The 20,985-nt window shown below is 37.9% G+C and overlaps 1 protein-coding gene across 2 annotated transcripts in view; it reads right to left on the bottom strand.

Moving 5' to 3' along the window:
- The window catches only part of LOC148819401 (uncharacterized), a 46,044-nt gene extending 26,686 nt beyond the window's left edge, over positions 1-19,358 (bottom strand). Inside the window, exon 1 of one of the 2 annotated variants that reach the window (XM_088934728.1) lies at positions 19,224-19,358. The gene's annotated coding sequence lies outside the window, so the exon portion shown is untranslated. The remainder of the gene's footprint in view (positions 1-19,223) is intronic. The other variant, XM_088934727.1, reaches the window with a different exon arrangement.
- Positions 19,359-20,985: the final 1,627 nt, after the last annotated feature.

Genomic DNA, 20,985 nt, shown 5'->3' with positions numbered 1-20,985 from the left:
CCGTCTGGGATACCATGACGAGAATATTTAACACCTTCCACTCGCCTGAAAAAAGGAAACAGGTCATTAATCCTGCCCTCGCCCATTGTGTGTGTGTGTGTTATTTGAGACCGAGTCAGTCCCACTAAACCTCCATGCGCTCCACATTCCTCTCGGGGCTAATAACTGCACTTCCTGTTTGTGTCTGTAATTACCAGGCCTGCTGATACACGGCCTGAAACTTTAAATAACAAACCTAGCGGCAGGCAGACTTCGCCATTTCAGACAGGTCTTCATTAAATGCAAGTGAACCTTCAGATAAAAAAAAAGAACCATACTGTATGTTTTACCGCTCTTTTAGATATTTCAGAAAATCTTAGAAATAATAATTAAAAAAACAGCTCCTGACACTACTTAGGCTTTATCTCCATGAACAAATCTAGTGGATCACATGGCAATACTTCTGCTGTCTTAGTGGGGTTTATTCTTAACGGTAATTCAGTAGATTGCATTGTATAATTTTCCTTGACCGAATACTAATAAACAATTATGGGGATGCCAGCTGAGTGACACCAGACTGACCCCCTCACAGAGGTCAAACCGAAAAGGCCATTATTAGATTGAAAGAAAATATTTGTCACTCATCACAGCCTTCCAGCAGTCAGTGATGGCTCTTTTAGTTGTGTTGTAAAAGCACCCTGATTGCTCTTTAAGTGGAGTGGCAATGCTGCGTTTGCTGCTTTGGGCTGTTGCCCCACTTGGGGTGCAGAAAGAGACACAAGCCAAAGCCAAGAGAATGGCAATACCCCAGGGCAATATACATACCCCCAAAGGGCCATACCGTGATTATACAGAGATTACAAAACCATTTTTTTTCTAAATGAAAATATGCAGTTCGGCTTTAAGTCTGCAAGGTTAGGTTCCAATCTCTTGTTAGTAGCTCTGGAGAATAAGGGTGTACTTTTCCACAAATGTAAGCAGCCTGTAAACTCAATGGGTCCATAACAAATAGACAGTAGATCATGATCAATTTTAAAAGGTTTACAGTAATAGTATCATTGAAAATGCAACCAGCAACGCAATGATGGATGTATTTGCAATAGCCAGGTTCAAACCATGGGTCTTTCCATGGTTATAATGTCAATGGGGCCATTGAAATGAATCACAAAGCAATTCCTTCTGTTATCTTAGCTTCTTTCATTTTTTTTTCTTTCATTTTCTTAGCTGCAGAAAACACAAACAGCCCATGATGTCCTGATTGCATGCAGAACATCTCTTTTATGACAGGAAGAGACTTCAGAATGTGTCATTTACAAAACCCAAGCATCAAACCCCGTTATAATAAAGTATTTTTTATGATAAAATTGTTTTTCTTTGTACATTTCAACTGAAAAAAACAGAACATATAAACTCCAACACCAGATGCAGAAAGAAAGACCCGGTTACCTCAGATAATATTAGGTCTCACTGTCTATTAACGTGCTCCTCAGCCACAAGTCAAACCCTACCCGCCTGTTAACCCTGCCCTGCTGGTTTCCTCTGCTCACACTAGCTGCTGAACAGCCTTTACTGCACCTTTTTGGAGATCAGCACCACAGTCACTTTCCTAAATTACTTAGGGGTGTCAGCTGCTGCAGAACCACTGAGCACTGCCTTAATGGATTAGTGCATCTTTAATGAAGCCTGGGGCAGATTCATTTCTCTGGGGTCACTCCTGAAACTCAAGCAGGAAATGGAAACATTCCTGTAAGAGTATACTGCGCATATGTAGTCCTCTTTAAAGAATACAGACTCTCAAAGTAAATGTCTATATTTATCATGAGATTGGTTCTGTGTTTTCAAAAGCCTTTTGTTTACTGGTATCTTGAGTTATATCTTGTAAGCTCTGCAGTCAGTAATGCAAATCTCAATGATAAAACACCAGTCTCATGGTTACCAATGGGATCAAGAGATTTATATGGTAATTTTTACTTACTACACACTGTACAAGTGTAATAATGTCTTCATTATAGTTCAAAATATCTGTAGGAGGTCTGATCCTGTAGAGCCACAGCACAGTCCATTATGTCAGTCACCTTTAAATCATCAATTCGAAAAGGCATGAAACATCTGATCAATACAATAATTAGTTAAATGAGGCAATTTTGGAATGAGGTATGAGCATACAACAAACATTCAGAGCAAGAGCTGTTATTCCCAGTCTTATGTAAAGAATTTACTGAATTTACTTCAAAATACAGTATATGAAAAATTGTAAGTCTTTAGAAATGGAGGTGTAGTGAACCGTACTGTTCAGACCCAGGTGCAGGGCAGTGGAAGTGTGAGGGTGCAAGGAAGCATCTGCTTTAACACAAGATCAAGGGTGACCTTTCTGCTCATTGTTACAGTTGACAAATCTCTTGAGTCAACAGTCCTTCATTCCTGTAAACCAATCCAGAAGAGTCCATTTTCCCACAGGACAATGCAAGATTATCTGAGCACTGAGGGAGTGCTAGGATTACAATGGCCTGACTTCAGGAAAACATTGTGGACATATTGCCATGCAAAGATTCCTCTCCTGACTCTCCCGAATCCAACAGAAAGTCTATGGCACCAGTTTGCCAATGTCATCCACCACAGATGGCCAATTTATGCCAACTGGCAGCATTTACACATGAATGGTGGTGGTATATCCCCCAGCAGTCCGTCTCCACTCAGCGAGGATCAGTGAGTTCATTCTTAAAAGTAACTGTGATGTTTTCAATCTGACAGTTTGTTATGTTTATTAAAGATAGAGATTTTCTGGAATACAGTTTAATATCTAGGTTTCAAATGTTTCATGAAATCCATCGAGCCTGTGCTTTGTGTGCACCAGTATAGCTTTTTCATTAAAGAATAGGTATAAATAGCACTGCAGCCCTGCTGAGAGTCTTTGCACACCATTTCTTTCTGCACAGAGAGCACAGTGAACAGATGTCACCTTTCTTTGTGCTAGGCAAATTGGTTAATTGACTTTTACAACCACTGGCTCTACAGACAAATCATCTGGCAAACTAATGCCACTGAACCTACAGTTTAAGATGTTCAAAGGCAGATTAGCTCAATCTCCAAGACCAGTCTAATGCCCCTCAAAAAATATCCTTTAAATGCACTTGAGCATATTAATAGCAGCCAGTAATGACTATCAGGATGAGGGCAACTGATTGATTATAGATGACAGCTCCAATAACAGCAATGTGACACGTTGCTGCACAACCCAGAATAACGTTCTCATGATTTCTTTTTGCTTCGATTGCATAAGATCAATCCAAAGCCCTGTGGTTACATATGGAAACGATCTGGTTTCAAACAGAAAGCTCTGGCAGCATCATTTGCTGAAACAGAAAATACAGCAAGGGTAAACTAAAAAGATTTTGTGGGCTTTTTTCTTGGTGTGTGTACTGTATTAGAACTCAAAATACTGCCGATGCAGATATTTACTTTTAATTCTGCACTACAGAAAAATAAACAGAAGGTTAACATTTTTCACTGTATGATTTCTGTTATATGATGGCATTTGAATATGCTAGAAAACCGTGTCGTTGCTATTCTTGTGTTCCATGTTTTAAGATTAATCTAGGTTTTTTTATCTTGATTTTTGGAAAAATCCCAGTGCATTGAGGAATGTGCACAAAAGGGACAAACCGAACACTTAATGAAATAAACACGTAACGAAAAACACATGGAATACAAACAAGGGCAATATTTTATGACATGAAAAAGCAGAACCACCTTCATTTTTAAAACAAAATCCTAAAAAGACACATAGTTTGTGAGATTTGGAAAAGGAGAGGCCCTCCAAAATTAAAACAAGACAGCACAACAACAAATGAGAAGCTCAGACACTTCTCATTACAATGATGAAGGTTCTCAATACACAGTAAGCAGCCCCACAACTTGATTTTCACTTACTCACTCACTGTCCTTGGTAAAGGATGTATTTTTATAAACAAAATCCATATAGCTACTGTATAAACCAATAGGCTGCTACAGTGTCAACTAGTACTACTATCTACTATAGATTATTAATTACATGAAAATAATAGGAATATCGAGAGGAACTATAATATTCATCTGCTAAGTAAGATGTCTTACAAGATGTCTGCTTTCTGGATCAGTTAGTTCAGAGAGCAGGTGACGTCTGTGGCAGATATAAACCATTTTACAAACAGGAACCAAGCACTGAAGCATGCCTTACCACCCTCAGTTAGAAGACGCAGTGCTTCAAGCTATGGATGAGCGAGCTCTAGCACTGCAAATCCATCCAAAAGCAGCAAAACAAAAACAGATGTTGAAAGATGAAAAGTTGGTTACAGCACAACACGGTCTCAAGTTTCTCTAAAACGGGCCTCTTTTACCACTGGCACAGATACTGTATATCCGCTCAATGTACTGCTTCTCCTATTCCTACTACTGCTAGAACAGCTACAAGCATCACTACTACAGCAGCTGCAGCTACTGTAGCTGCTAAAGCTATTACTACTACAACTACTATGGCTACTGTTATTATTACTATTACAGGTGCTACTGCTGTAAGTACTACAAATGCCAAGACTACACCATTCATACTCCACTTGTACAGCAGTGTTTATCGTTGGAAATCAGACAGAAAGCACATGCAAGTCATCACTAAATTTACATGGTCCATGTTTCACATCAATACGTCCAGTCTAAATGGTTTATTTCTGTATTTATAACGGTCAGACTACTGGGTCTAGTATATACTTATATCATGTTTGATTTTGAGTTTGGTTTGACTAAAAGTTCTAAATCTAAATGTCCATAACAAAATAATAAAACCCCTGAAACCACATACTAGTTCTTGTTCTTCACACTGTCTTAACAGCAATCTTGATATGTGCAAAACTTAACTTTTCCCCAAAAATTCATCATTTTGAATAAAACCAATGTTTTGCTACGGACTGATGCTCTGTACTAATGCAGTATTCAAGGCATAACAATCTTAAAATTTGAAGAAATATATTAAGATCTGTGGTTCACAAGAATACTCCAAACATAAATTCTGTATTAGGTCTGTATTAAAGTAATATTAAGAATGACATAATATGTATGATTAGCTTGGAGTGAGTAGCAGGTCAACAAAATGCCAGTCTATTACACCATAAATAATAACCTGTGACTCATTTCCCCAACTTTTGACTAAAGATAATTTGTATTAGAGTGCAATATTAAGAAACACAACCTCTATGAGTCCAATTTTTATGCTTTTCTAATCTCACATGATGCTAGTTAAAGAAAACTATGACATTTCTGTGCTGTCTTCATCTGCAAATCCTCATACCACATGAAACATAGTCTTACGACTGATAGCAGTAAAGGATAGTGTTTTATCAAACATGATTTAATGGCGTTTCATTAAACTGCAAAACAAAAAGGAAGCTTCACATTTCCACACAAATATGGTAATAACATTTTTTTCATTACTCTGTAATTAGTGATTAGGTTATGCAAGAATAAGCAGACTTTCATGTACTACATCTTAATACATTAATATAACATGATATAATACATTATATAACATGATGTTCTTCACTGAATAAGGACTTCTATGTTCAGTATTAGTAAAATGCTGAAAGGTACAAAAAAGGTTGGTTCTAGTAAAAAAAATAGACCATATGTCTAACAATGTATCTACTGAAGAACATAAGAACCTACATTTTGTTCCCGTTAAAAACCTGTCTGCATAATTTGCTACCCAGAACTTTACCAATCACACGGGTTCAATTACAAATGCAGAGTAGTCATTTGGCCTTTCTGGTGATAAAAAGGTCCTTTTTTTAGAGACTTATTGTAAACTGCTTTGTTAAGTGGGAGTGGGAGGAAGCTGGGGCACATTGAGAGGAGTGTGTGCATTTGACTGTTTGAGATAAGGTAACTTTTGGAATGGGCAGTGGTGAGAGGAAAAAAATTCCTTTAATAATAGCCGAAATAAGTTGGGGATTTCTCTTACAGGGTCTTTCTGTGTATTACAGGAACGCCTTTCACATTAAGAAACAGGCAAGAGATATCTAGGCTCTCAACTAACAATGCCTTTTAGTTCTTTATTTTTGTAAAACAGATTTACTTAGAACGTAATTTATAGTGTTTTGTTTCCAGTTTTCTGGAGAATATTCCAGCAGTATTCTATTTACTAGAGTATCAACATTCTCTTTACCAAAGACTTTTCAGTTCAGTATAGCTGAACGTTTTATGTTTTAGTGCTATAAAAAACATATGTCACTGAATACATGAAGTCAATAAACTGAGAATAATGTGTGGGCAATTCTCTTCTCTCCCTTTAAAAATAATTATTAATATCGAGTCACAGATGCCCAGGAACCAGAAAAAGGAAACAGAAAACATGAACAGACATCCAATACATAAAGCAAATTCTGACCATTCAGATCTTGCCAAAATCTAGTTTCACCTTATTCTGGAACGTTTGCCAAATAAACCAATATATTTATAGGTGGTACAGAATCCACTTTAGCCCAAACAGATCTTCATGTATCAACTTAATGCTACATATTTTGGAATAACTACTGTAAGTCTTGTGTAAATTGAATTTCTCTTTAATGCACAAATTAATAAATAGGTTAATAAATAAATATAGGTTATATAAAAATAAATAGGTTTTCTGAGCATGAGAAATACCCCAAACCCCAGAGAGAAGAAGCTAACCCACCATCAAGCAGATACAGAGGTTTAAAGATTTAGCCATGAAGAACAGGTGGTGGACAGACCAGGCAAAGGTAGTTCAACATCTTGCAGACATAAACAGTATTCATAGTTTCTTTAGGACTGTCTGCTGTCTACAGGACTTTTATACCGATTCTCTTCAGACCTCCTGATCAATGAAAGGGAGGTAATTATTGCCTCTAGAAAGGAGCATACATAAATACATAATAATAACAACAACAATAAATACATAAATATTCCAGAAAACCTCAAATACAGTACTAGCCATTGACATGAAAGGCCTTTCTGTCTCAGTGTTTCGTCTATGTGCAATTATTATTATTGCTTCTACTATTCATAAGTGCTCGTCACATCAGATGCTAAAAACCCAAAGGGGGCTGGAGACGTCCGTACAATAGCATTCTTGTTTTCCACTCCAAGGATGGTTTTCATGTTTAGACCCCAAAAAAAAAAAATCAGCTGCTGGGAATCTGGAACACAGAAGGACAGAAATAGCCTGCGACCCAGGGGCAGCGAGGGACTGTCACTTCAGTTCTTGTTCCTGCTCCAGTCCAGCACTCGCAAAATACTCAACGCTGCGCTACGAGCTCACGAGCTCCATTCACCGTCGTCAGCACGAACAGAATTTTTATCCCTGGCCCTGAGGGCAATATTCAGCCTGAGAATAGCTCCCGCCATTCTCTGAAAGTACTCAGGAGTATACAGGAATAAAATGACCACTTTGTGGGTTACATTTTTCCCAAGGAAGCAGCACCTATTTTGGTGGAAACAGAAGACCACATCTTTACTGGGCTATAAAGAGAGATGTGAATCTACTGGTGTGTTAAAGGACCTCCTTTCCCCTGGCACAGCTGTTTGCCTATTGGCATCCTTCTTAAAAAAAAGAATCTCTTTGTAGCAGATGGAAACATATTCCCTTCTGTGTTTCTATTTTTTTTTTACCTGCTAACAAAACAATAACAAGTGTTGATCTCGTGAGAATGTTTCCCAGGCAAAACGGCTCGAGTTTTTAAACACGGTAGGTGAATAACACATCATCCTGGCAAAAATCTACAACATACGCTGGAAAGCAAGCTTCAGCACTGCAGAAAGACACCTATGGCCTTTGCAAGTAGGATACCTCATCGTGCCAATGCTTATGGATAGTAGCTTCACACTCCTCCAAGATACAGCATTCAGCAACTCAACCTTTTTTATGTCAATGCATGAGCATCAGTATCTGCATTTTTTCTCCTGTCTTTTCAATTCAAATATATGCATGTAGTCTTAGCAAAGCAGAGCTTAAAAGTGCATTTTTCTTCTTTCAAAAGCCATCCACATGTGTTCCTACACTTACTACAAGGTCTGTTCCTGTCATTTGGTCAATCAATATTTTTTTTGTCTTCTCATTCCAAGCACCCTCTCAAAGAGCTTCACAATGACCCGAGATTAAAAAAAAAAACGCCAGAGTAAAAATACAGTCAAGGAGCTTGCAAACCACAGACGCCAGACTGAATTCATACCATTTTCAAGTTCCGTCATTTATGCCCAAGCATGCAATTTACTAGAAGCTAAAAAATCCTAAGTTAAAAGGCAACAAAATGAAAGCATGACTAACTAAACAGGGAAATATGGAGAGGCTGCCTAGATAGAACAAATATCACACTGGTGGCAAGAAATTGAGCAAATTGTGAACATAACAATTTTCTGTCTATTTAATGTTTCCTGTTCCTTGTACAATTTTGCCTGCAAGAAAGACTGAAGACAAATGAATGCTAAATCATTCAGATAACGACTTCTTCTCATCAAACATCTTCAACAGAGAGAACAAAACACCTCACCTCAAACTAGCAGGCCTACGTTTAGTCAGTAAGGGCCCACACAGAGCCTAAATTCTAGCAGGCCTTCTCTAGACTGATCTTACAGACCCACTGAGTTTCCTGGCTTTCATTTCAGCTGAGCTCATGTTTACTTAATTGACCCCCTAAACATAAATGACTAATAAGTTACTAGTTGTTCAATAATTGTTTGTATTAAGTTAAATATTTTTAGCTCACCTAGAATGAAAAATAAAGATGCATGGGAGGCTCTATTATGACCAGGATTGAGAATTTTCTGATTTGGTGCAATGGGGAAAAATAAATCAAGAGAATCAGGCTGTTTTTTTTACCAATTTGAATGCAATACATACCAAAAATCCTGAACATGCCACTAAGGGTGTCCACCTGATGCCACCTGAAGTGTCTGTGGGGCTCTCTTACAGCTCAGACAGTGTAGATTTGAGTACTGTCTTTATAGATAAAAATCTCAAAAATCAATTGCCCAACTGTGAGAAATGACACCATGTGTCAATTATGGTAACCTGTTCCAAACAAACACGTACTGTACTAAGTATATCTGATCTGTTGCAGAACTCCCCTTAAAGAACTTAAAAGTGTAGATATGACATTTCCTCAACATTAAATGAAATAAATCCTGATTAGCTGTTCACTAATGTGTGTGACACAGTACCAAAGGAAATATGTCAAATCTCAAGCTCATTCAGGCACCAAATGGTATAAAAAAAGCAAAAAAGAAAAAGAAAACAAAGCTCAGAAGGAAGTATGTACAAAGTGACTCAATTCAGGTTTTACTAACAGCTAATACTGCAGCAGTATGATCCCGACCTTGTCCATTATCCTTCTTACCATCAACACTCTGTGTTTGCGTCTGCATGTTCACAGTATGGCCACTGCCAAGCCAGATGTGGTCTTATGCTCAAATGCTTCATATGTAAAATCACTGCTTCAGTGAAAACATGTAATATGTTGCCTCGGTCACAAAGCATTTTAATCACGCACATCAATAAAAAATAAACTAAATTCAAGCCTGATAGACAGCTGTATGATAGATATGGACATTTGCAATCAGGTTTCTTGTTACATTTCAGTCTACCAGTTTAGAGCTACCAAGTTACAATGACTCCGCACTGCACATCAAACAAGTCAGGAAAACGTGTTCTAAAAATGAAATAGACTGCAACACACCGGCAATACAGATCTGACAATCTATAACTATAATGAGTAATCCTGATTAGTAATTAGAATTAAAGGAAAAAATCTTGTCATCTCAACAAGCTCATTAGAAGTTTCATCTTTTTGCAGAAAGCATAGTGAACATCACAAAGGGTTTTCTTAGTAAGCCAAACACTGCTATTGTATATTTCTCACTATCACATATACAATTAAAGGGTACGAACACTTCCAATTTATTTCATATCTGTATATCTATTATATATTAATGTATTATTTATATTTATTTATATTTTATATTAATTTGCTATTAGAGCAAGGTATTCTGGTTCTTATACATCATCTTTACTGATCGAGAGAAACAGCCAAATCCATTCTACACTACTACAGACTAGAGTAAATTCTACACTACAGTAAATGACACTTCAATGCAATAATCACAAACCTTGTGTTTTTGTTTTCTTATAATCAAATGTGTTATTAATATGCCTCCACAGTATTGTTTATGGTGCATCAATGATGCAACATATGATCATTTGTCTCAAGCAAAGGGACATTTTCATTCTTCTTCCTCTCCATACATAATTCCTCCTTTCTATGTTTATTCCATTTCGTACACTCCTTGCCAGTGCATACCCTATGCTATTTTTTACTTGTTTACGTCTCTCAAACTGCTGTAAGCAAGGACTTGACTCAGCACTGCAGGTTATTCATTTCCCCAACAGCAAGCCCGAATCAAACCCCTTCATTTCCATATTTTAAAGTGTAATTAGGTCTTACTAACTGCAGCAATTTGCAATCATAGATCGTCTTTGGCTTATAACAAAACACAGCTCTCAATGAGAATGAAAAAAATATATACTGTACACTGACAAATGGCAAGCTATAAGGCAGTTCTTGAATTTCCACTCCAGAGCCTAAAAAGCCTGCAATAGAAAGCTGTTCTTTCAAACAAATCTCTTCTGTTGAATGTGCTACTGATTTTTCTGCAGAGGACGCTGATGACCTCCGCTTGCATTTTCATCATTTTTTTACAGGAAAAGATAAAAAACTAAAATTACAAAGCATTGTATACACAACTGTATCATTATGGTAGCTTACAGTAACGAAAGTACAGTATAATATTTATGGTGGGTAACTGGATTTAATAACAAAGATGAAAGAAAACTAAATAGAATTTTTTAAAAAACTTATTATTTTCACTAGGTTATAGTTTTGTGTTTAAACGCAAAACACTTTGCTATCTCCAAGTCCCATTTACAGTAGATCTAGCGTGTCACAAAGAAGCCTGAGTTATGCAGACGATTTGCCTACAAGAGGGTAAAGGCAATTTCGAAGATTAGTGACACCGATGATGTGGTCAAAGACTTACTGTACACTACAAAGTGAGTAATTTCTGAAGCCTTACATTTATGATCAAAAGCTGCCAGATTACCTTCTCTAACCTCAAACATGGTGCAGACACAACTTACAATTTATGTACAGTATACTGTATGTGCTGCATGAAAGACATTCTTTGCTTCATTTCACATAATGCTTTGAAAAATGACTATAGTACCTCTGGGTACTATAAACCAGAGTCTGTTTCTAATGAATTCTTATGTAATTAGTTGACCGTGAACAGATTTTAATACATTAATCACATACAAATATGAACTGTTGAACTCTATGGAGAGCCCATTGTTTTTGAAGTGCTGTGCATTTGAACAAGCTAGTATAGTGCACCAATGAACCTCTCAGGAAACACAAAGAACAGTCTGAGTTTAGGTGTATCTTGTAAACACAACAGCAAAGTCAAGAGTTCGTGGAATGCAGGCCACACTGTATGTATTATCTGTGCAATGTGGATTAACAAGAATCTCAAATTGCACATTGTTTCCCTGATCAAATATAACTGCTGTTACCTGACTTGACAGAGAGATCCACCGTCCTGCAATTTCACTTTCACCTACTGATTTTACCAGACATGGCCCTGAAGTGCTGGCAGAGGGGAGGGGATGAAATTTAATACCATAACACTCAGCCCACTGATCCCACTAGCAGAGAGTCTAGGGACATCTGTGAGTGCTATCACTGCCTTGTACCAGCCTCAACACAATTGCCAAAGAACAAGGCTTCAGAAAACTGAGGGTTCTTGTTTGCTATTCATTTACTCTGGTATATATACTTCTGTACAATACCAAGCCAGGAAACAAGAAAGTAAAATTTCTCATCTAAACCTGAGAGCATAACTAGCCCTTTATTAATTATTATTGTCTAATTTATTTGGTTGATTTTTTTTTCCCCCCAAAGTGACTTTTTTGTATGCATTTCTGCAGCTGGGTATTTTACTGGACCAATCTGAGTTACAGAAATGTACAACAGCAGTGAACCAATCCAGGATTTAATCCCACTTCTTCTCAGCTATGAGCCCACAGCCCTAGGTACTGTATTTCAGGACAATGTTTTAAAAACCTGAGGATTCATGCTATCCCAAAAAGAATGAATTTACTTTCACTTTCTTGTGAAAAGTGAAAAGACTGCCCCTTATTTAACAATGAAACAACCAAAGCTACGATGCAATCATGTTCCACAATGCAAGCTTCACACAACTTAGAACATAACAAAGAGTTATTTTCCTTGCATATCCAAATTGGTCTGCAATGACTATGGCATTCAGTATTCCAGGCTAGAGTTTTCTCTGCAACACAATAAATCATTTTTGCAGTTGAAAAATTTAAAGGGGGTGGACTTTTTCTCAGAATGAAGAGACATAGTACAGTACTAATGGACTAAACTGTCAGTACAGTACTAATGGACTAAACTGTTATATTTTTATTGAGAATATAACGGTGGGACACTCAGCTACCAGAAATTGGAATTTGACTGTTGGAATAAGCATTTCATGATAAGATCATTCAGGAGAAACAGAGAGGGCCTCAGAGTAAGTAAATTTGGAAAGAAAAAGGGAAATCATATCCTCTTTATGCAAAAGCTATGCATGAAAAATCTGTAGGGAAACAGTGCCTGAGTCAGGTCTCCATTAAATGTGCAAATAGACCCAAATAACCATCAGCTTCACCCTTGAGTCATATAAATTGCCTTGAAAGAGGCCAATTTGCCATTGACGAGATGCACGATTGCACTGTGTGCACAGTAGGCTCAGAGACAGAGAGGCAGGCACAGGAAGGAGGCAATGGTAGCTTAATTATAGTTAAGACCACCTCACCGAAAAATGTTACCAACATTCCAGTTACTTTTAATTATACTGACACTAAGTGTATAATAGATTGCAGTGGCAATAGGAAAACATTTTTTTTACCTTTTAAATCATGGGCACAAGTAAAAAGTAGAGTCCTTTCTGCAGATGAAAGTGTACTTCTTATGGCCATATTTAAAGAGTTTAATTCACAATGACTTATTTTCCCAAAAAGATGCCATTTTTTCTAAATTGAACAATACATATGTTGACATAAAAGAAAAACAATTTCATGAACATTTCTAAACAATATTGAAGTATAGTCCTTAATTACCAAATCTTCTGTTCCCCCAGTGAAAACACATTTTCCAAAAACATTATGGCAAAATCTAAGAATTCTAAGTTTCTTTCATATTTAGCTAGTCTAGCAGATAAGCATCTACTGCACAAGAAATCAGCTTCAGCCCATTTGCTATAATATGTACATTATTGCACTACTACAGGGCTGACTGGGTCAGAAGCTGCCATCCTTCAGTGAACTAAAACATTTCTCAGCGAGAGCTGCATCAATACTCCATCTCATCTGCCGGTAGAGCTGTGGGATTCTTTGGGATTGCAGGTACAAAAGAGGAGCCGGGCAGTGCTCATTTACACTACTGTATGTGGTAAGACACATGCATGCAATTGTTTGACTCTCCCGTTCTAGTACAGTATATAGGCTGTGGCCGTGAACCAGATAAATTAAAAACTGCTGTTCGGGCTCAGCAACATGGTTGCCACTTGCGACTGCTGGCTATTATCCCCTCAGCAGACACCCCTCCTCCTCATCAGTTTAATTAAGTACAATACATCACCCACTTAACCATAGTAATCATAGAGAGAAAAGAGAGAAAACATAAATTACACCCAGAGTCCACATCAAATAAAGGCTGCCCCCCCCCCCCCTTTAGAAATAAATGGATTTGTGTTATGTCAGGGTGGGGATAAAAGGACATGAATCAACCACATCAGAAAGCCATTTAGCCACCTAGAGCAAAAACTCTCGGGAACTAAAAGACTCCAGACCTCTGAACTGGTGATGATCAGTGGATCGGCATTGCTGGAAGCTCTTACTAGTTAACGAAATGACTGCTTCACACTCCTCACATGGAGGTGGGCATCTTAACGCAGTTTAAACAAACCTGGTATCAGAGGGGTGCAGAAAGGGGAGGTAATACCTACAGTAAAACTAATGTGAATTCCTTTTTTTTTCCCCCTGCAAATGAAACCGCTCCTTGTCTCACTAAAGGGATCCAGCCCAGCTCACACTGTACTGTTGAATGCAGAGGGATGCCTATGTGAAAGATTCCTCAAGGATTATATTAGAGGGGCACAAGGTGGAGGTAATGATGAATTAGCGAGGGGAATAATCTGTTGGGTTTTCAAACAAAACACAGCCAACAGCACGCCAGGAAAGACGATGATATAAACCAAGCCTTTAAAAATAAAACCCACAAGCTCATTGGCTGTTATTAATCATGCTAGCCCTATAAATAACTTACCACAGGGGACTATGCGGTAGGAGTTCTCTTTTAAACAGGTAGAATCTTTTCTGATAAAGAGGAAAGACTCTGCTGTCACTGCTGGCTTTCCTTTGTGCGGCTAACTTCGTGTTTCAGTCTAAGTCGTAACACAATGCATTTCTGAGTGGTGCATCAGATTTCCCTCTCAAAACTGAGGTTTAAAGGACAAGGCAGTTTGCTGACAAATTACAAGTGGGAAGAAAAGCTCTAATGTTCATTTAACATTTGTCCATTACAAAGCATTTGAGGTTCAAAAAGTCCACTTCTTTGTCAATTATTGCTAAGCTTCAGAGGTACAGGATGTGGTCTAGAAGCCTGTGGCATTTATCGCACTGAAATGGTCAGCTGCTTCTGTGAAAAAGGACTGGGCTTGCTAAGCAAACTCAGCATACTATTACTTTTAAGTCTAGGCGAGACTCATGTTCCTAGTTGTACCCCCAACATGTTTGCCCTTCAGTACAGATCATCTGTCCCGTATCTTCCTGGCGAGACAGTGTTTGTTTCAGACTCAAAATATATCGTGTCAAAATGAAGGGGCAGTCAGGTGACAGATGAAGAGATAGTGGGGTCATGTAATAATCATGCTGACTCTTTTTCACCATTACTCCCACTCTGAACGATCCTTGGCTGTACCCTGAATGAAAACCACCAATTTAGACCTGAGATTACTTAGACATTACTGTCATGAGACTCCAGAGTCAATTCTTATTATTATTCTTATGTGATTAAAATACTGGCATCTAAATAACGATTGTACTTCTATCCATCTATTTTCTATCAGTTTCATCAGTTTCATCCAATTTAGGGTGTGAGGGAGATTAATCTTATCCTGGCAAGTAATAGTTGTAAAATGAACCTGAATTATTATTATTATTATTATGCTTGAACATCTGTTAATTTAGCAGTTGTCTATACGAAGGGGATAAAACTCAATTGTGTTAGTATAAATACACCACTCTTACAACTATTACATATAATGTAATCATCTACATGATAGTAGGATTTAATGGATACACAGCATACTGTAGATCTATAAATGGAATGCTTTGCATAATTAACCAGCAACAGCACTAAATGATCAATGTTTTGCATTCTGATGGTAATGCTGCAATAAGATGATTTGGGTCTAGACTTACTTTGGTCTAGTATTTCTACAAAGAAAGTTCATTTCAGCACCACGAGGGAGGATTTGTTTTTTCTAATATATTGTATCCTCACTGATACCTGAACCTGACCTGCAGTTCACTGCCTTTTTTTTTCCCCAGCTTCAATGCTGGGTTAATGTGTTCTGTCATTTTTCAAATTTGCAAATGTGTTTGATTTCAGAAGGTTTCATCCCTCACAGATTGTAGGCACATAAAAATCAAAACCCATGAAAAGTAAGTGGTCATTATTAAATGTGTGGTAAGGATGTTTTGCAAATTGTTTCTGTTTGATTAATTCAGACAAATGTTACCCTCTTTGTAGAAACCATAAAGACATAAATTTTCAGATGGATTAGTTAGAAGTGGACATCACACAAGGCAATGTGTGTGAAATGTACAGTACAGTAGTTTGACTTTGTTGTTAGGAGGCAAAACATAGTCACCTACTGTATAGACCAGTATATGGGAAGTATGTTAGAATCAAGGGGTGGCATTCAAGGGCACTGGGGCCCTGGAGTTTGTATGTTCTTCTGTGTTCGTGTGGGTTTCCTTACAATCTGTTCAAGAGGGTGGTCTTGTTACCCATCTTCTCCCTTCTGCTTGTGAGAATGCAAATGACAAGTCTGAGGCCGAAATTAATTTTGGAGATGAACCGAAATTTTAGTGTGTTGTCCGAGTGTCAAATGCAACAGGAAGTAGTAACCAGCAGTCAAACCACTGAGACTTTTTACCCTGATGCGGCCTGTGTTTTCGTTCACTGCACACCAGACCTCTCCCTCCCTTCAGGATCTCCGAGACCAGTTCTGCTACCAGGTGGACATACTGTAAATATACCTACTTTACTGAACAAGTCAATGCCTGAATGAAAAGGAAAGGCGAGACACCCTGATCAATCACTTTTCTCGAACTTGTCCTCTCAGTATAATTTTGCATTCTGTTAATAAATTCAGATGCAGAAATCTAAATTGCATAATGAAGCACACCTATACGGAAAGGCCTTATTGCACAATATGCAGAGCACCCTAATTTTCCTGATGTGTCTATCTGTCACAAAGGCAAGAATAGCATCTGATTTAGGATTTTGGTGTTCCCAACAGTGCACTACACTTCTTAAGTTATGATGGCTCATTTCATCACAGAGACGTGCCCCAGTGTGCTTTATGGGAATCCAACAAAACTGACAAAAGAGGGCAACTGTTTTGTGGAAGAGCCACATAGCATTGGTACACTAAACAGAAGCTGGACCAAAGGAACAGTTCGACAACAATACTTTACGTATCAAACAAGAAATCTGTACAGCTAACTCAGCAGCAGAGTTCTCCTACTACTCTTACAGAAAAAATAAAAACATTTTATTTTGGGCATTTTCACTAGCTCTTAACCTAACAAGAAATTCAACAGAGGACTCAATGAACCCATTACAGTAAAATAAACGGAAAGCCGAAAGGATATCTGACTGAGCTGTTCTAGCTTACTTGTCCCTTTGTTTTCTGAACTGAGGTTTTTCTTTGGCTTGTCACCATGGCAAAAAAACACTCAACTAGTCAAATGAAATAAAGCTAAATCATGATCTCATTTCCTGCCTTCTCAAATTTGTTCAAACGTCAAACCACATGCCTACCATCGGCTACATACAGAGGCCTACACAAACTTAATATGATGTATTACATGCTCCAGCACAAGGTGCAGTCTTACAAAGTGTTTTCAGAATTAGTTGTTTCCCAGGCTACTTTTCAGACCAATAAAAGTTAGCACTTACAGTAGCATAACACCTCTGTATATTCAGTAACTGAGTGGGGAAAAACTTACATGTATTGTCTACCAAAGTGTAATTAATATTGTGGATTATGAAAAAGAGGGATAAAAAAGGATCTACAAACCCAGAAACAACCAATCTGAGGACTGGGGTTATAAATGTGTGTGTTATCAATGATAAAGTCTCCATCCTCCATGTTTAATCTGTTGTTTTGGGGCTCACTTAAAAAGAATGTTAATGCAAATGGTATGTTTCTGAACAAAGAAGTAAGAAAAGTTATACTGATGCAGGCAGTTATCTTGTGAGTCACAGAAATTCCTAGTGGCCTCCTACTCACTAAAAGGCCTGTTGACAACTGAACTGTTCTCACCAGCACAGTGGTGTTTACTGTAGATTAATACAGTATAACGCAAGGCTTTCAGTCCTGTTACCAATCACCAAAGGAAATTAAAATAAAAACAATCTGCTGTATATATACACAATATACATAAGGAACTACATTTCTTTTTTATATCGTTGTTCACAGAAAGACTACAGAGTTAATACCTACAGTATCTCCTAACACACGTGTTAAATTCCCTATGCCTCCTTCAACAGCATGGAATTCTGGCTGCTTAGTCAGCATAACGAAATCACACCAATAACAAATATTTCCCCAGTGCAGTGCAACACAACTCTCGTTCACTTCCAGCCCGATTGCGCCCTAAACCTATTTAGTTACATGACTAATACAATATAACTCCGTAACCATAACCATTCACACAGACTACGTTTTCCATCACCGGTGCAAGCGAGGACGCAGTGTACAACAACTGTGGGATTAAGATATCACATCAAAACCTCTAGCTGTGGTGCTCAGTCACAATTTGGTATCACAGCAGATTAAAATTGCATACCGTACTGCATTACTAAAGTGAAGCATTTTAGCTCGACCGAACCTGGGAAAAAAGTAAAAGTGATCAACTCCAGTTTTACCCTGCAATGTATCTTCACTGTGGTTGTTATTCCTTTCTACAATAATATCCTGACTTCTCATACTTTCAACATTACATTTTAGGATACAAAATACAATATTCTTGTAAACAAGTGCCAGACACCATCCAAAATGAAAAGAAACTATCAACAATCCGTCTTGTAATAGCATTAGTAACTACAAGGACCACAGATGACTAAAATTGCTACACATTTCTGTAAGGCCTAAATGTTTTTTTCCCTAAAATTACAGCAATACGGAAACACACTGATCCATAAACGGATAGTCTTTTAAGAGCAGGGTGTATTAGATCGCATTTATTGAAACTGTGATTTTATACGGGTTTTTTTTTTATTTACTAAGTAATATTACAGAGATAATAAGTTGCAACTACAAGACTTAATGTCGTTATTTTGTAGATTTACAGTTGACAGTGTAAAATTAATTTCTGATACTGTACGGTTTTGAATAACTTCAGTTAGATTTGGATTAATTCATGAAGAGGCTCAATGAGCACATTCTGAGCCCCTATCACATTTTCAGATATTTAGGGGAACTACAGTACTTAAACAATGGGGAAGCAACGAAACTAAACATCGTTTTATGTGCTCTGCGTGTGTAAGATTCTCAGATTCATTTGAAGTGAGCTTACACTCTCTCTTTTTTTTTTGGCTTTTGTTTCAAATGAGAAAAACGTGTCGGCGTCCCAAAAAGCAGAACCTTTGTTACGATACATTGAATTGCGTGAATACTACAGAAAAAAATAGCTCAACGTCCGAAGCTCTCTTGCATGCATTTGGCAATAGACCGCGTCCTTTGTGATACCTCAAGTCTGCAAGCAATTTACACAGCTCACAGGACATCCAGTCTGGTAACGTTAACATCTGCACAACACGGCTTTAAAAATCGGAAAGCAAGATTACCGTTTGTTACGGTGACCGTTTTGAGCTGCCCGGACAGTCAGTGATCGCCCTCTTCTCATTCTTTCCTCGCTCATAGACAGATGGATCCAGAGGAGCTGTCACCCAGAAAACAATGTAGCGATGACAATGTGCTGCCCCAGTCAAACACAGACGCACTCAATCAATGGCACCCACGGACATGCTAAGAGCCGCTGTCAAGATGCTGGTGCTAACAGAGCAGGCGCAGGGGGAACAGCGCTGGGCAGCGAGACAGCACTTAGGGGCGGTCGGCATTTTACTCTCGTACTCCCAAAACGAAGAGTAGATATTGCATCGCCAGGGGATGCGAAGCGAGCAGCAGCACTGATTCGCACAGTAAAGTACATAAACCTAGCGATAAAAGCTAGAACCTGTTATTCGGTTCTCGCCTATTTTGTAAATACCAGCGTTTCACGAGTAATCTGAAAATGCTGTCGTTTCTTGCTTCCTCTTCCAAAAAGAAAAATAATTTTGTTTCTGAAGCCCCCCCCCCCCTTTTTTTTTGCCCCTGCTTGGTTCTGAGTTAAACCGCTCCCCACCGCGGGCATTTGAAGTTTATTAGAGTGTAACATTAGAATTATAACGGCAAATAATGGCAGATATCCGTCTTTGTTAAAAAGAGATCCTCAAGAGTGAGTTCGGTTGAGGATGAGTCAAATGGTATCTACTGGTAAGAATATAATAAAGGTTAAAAAAAAGAGTAGGCCATTCGCCCCACCTGGATCATTTGGTATTTAGTAGCTGATTAATCTAAGGATGTCACCCTTTTCCCTCCGTTTTTGGTGAACAGAGTCAAAATACTGACTTCCACTTGGCAGTGTAGTTTGGCAGCGATGACCCAGTACCGCCAAGTTCAGAGCGTCTCCAAAAACCAATTGAGACCAGTTCTTACATACAGTTTACATGCCTTTGGTAATTATTGGTGACGATACGCTAGTAATTACTTTCACTGGTGATCTACAGTAAGTAGAAGTTATCAGTGAACGGTTTACGTCAGTTCAAACCGTTAGACAACTTTGAACCATCACAAAACCAGCTGCTGATTTCTGTTGAAACCAAATAAAATGTCCATCCGTTTATGTGTGTTTTTTTTTATCAAATAACACATTTTCACTTACTAGAAATTATAGTCAATAGTATTATTTTATTTACTCAAATAAACAAACGAGTTCTTTTTTTTAAAAATAAAAACGTCTTTTAATGCCTTTTTGGAAATTAAATTTCCCCTTTTTTGCCACTTTGTGCTCCGAATAGCAAACTGGCTCAAATGATTAAGGCCTCGTGTAACGGGCGGAAGGTGAAGAAATTGAGCGATGCGCGAATCCTTCCAGTTGACAAGCTTGTCAGATATAAGGAGACATGCAATTTTGTCTAAATTTATCATAATAAATCGTTAATAATAAACCATTTCACACCAGAAGCACTTTTGCCATTGGTAAAAAATCTATAGTGTGATTTTAGGATATTATTTGGGAATGCACTGTTCAAAAACGGTAAAGCGCTCAACAGAAAAAAAAAACATAAAAGGTTTAAATAATAGGGTCCAAAAAACTGTTATTTTTTATCATTTAACTACGTTACATTCCTATTATATTTAGTGTAAATATTACTTTAAACGTAAAATCATTTGATTTACAGGAGAACACCACAAACCTTGGAATTATTGTCACTTTGGAAACTTTGTTTCGGTGGCGTTTAATCAGTGTATTCATGTATTGTATACTGTATTTTTCTTAAATCGGAC

Source organism: Atractosteus spatula, chromosome 16, assembly GCF_055471065.1.
Source record: "Atractosteus spatula isolate fAtrSpa1 chromosome 16, fAtrSpa1.hap1, whole genome shotgun sequence".
NCBI lineage: Eukaryota > Metazoa > Chordata > Actinopteri > Semionotiformes > Lepisosteidae > Atractosteus > Atractosteus spatula.
Note: the sequence above shows the minus strand (reverse complement) of the source record. Positions and strands in the feature narration are given on the sequence as shown.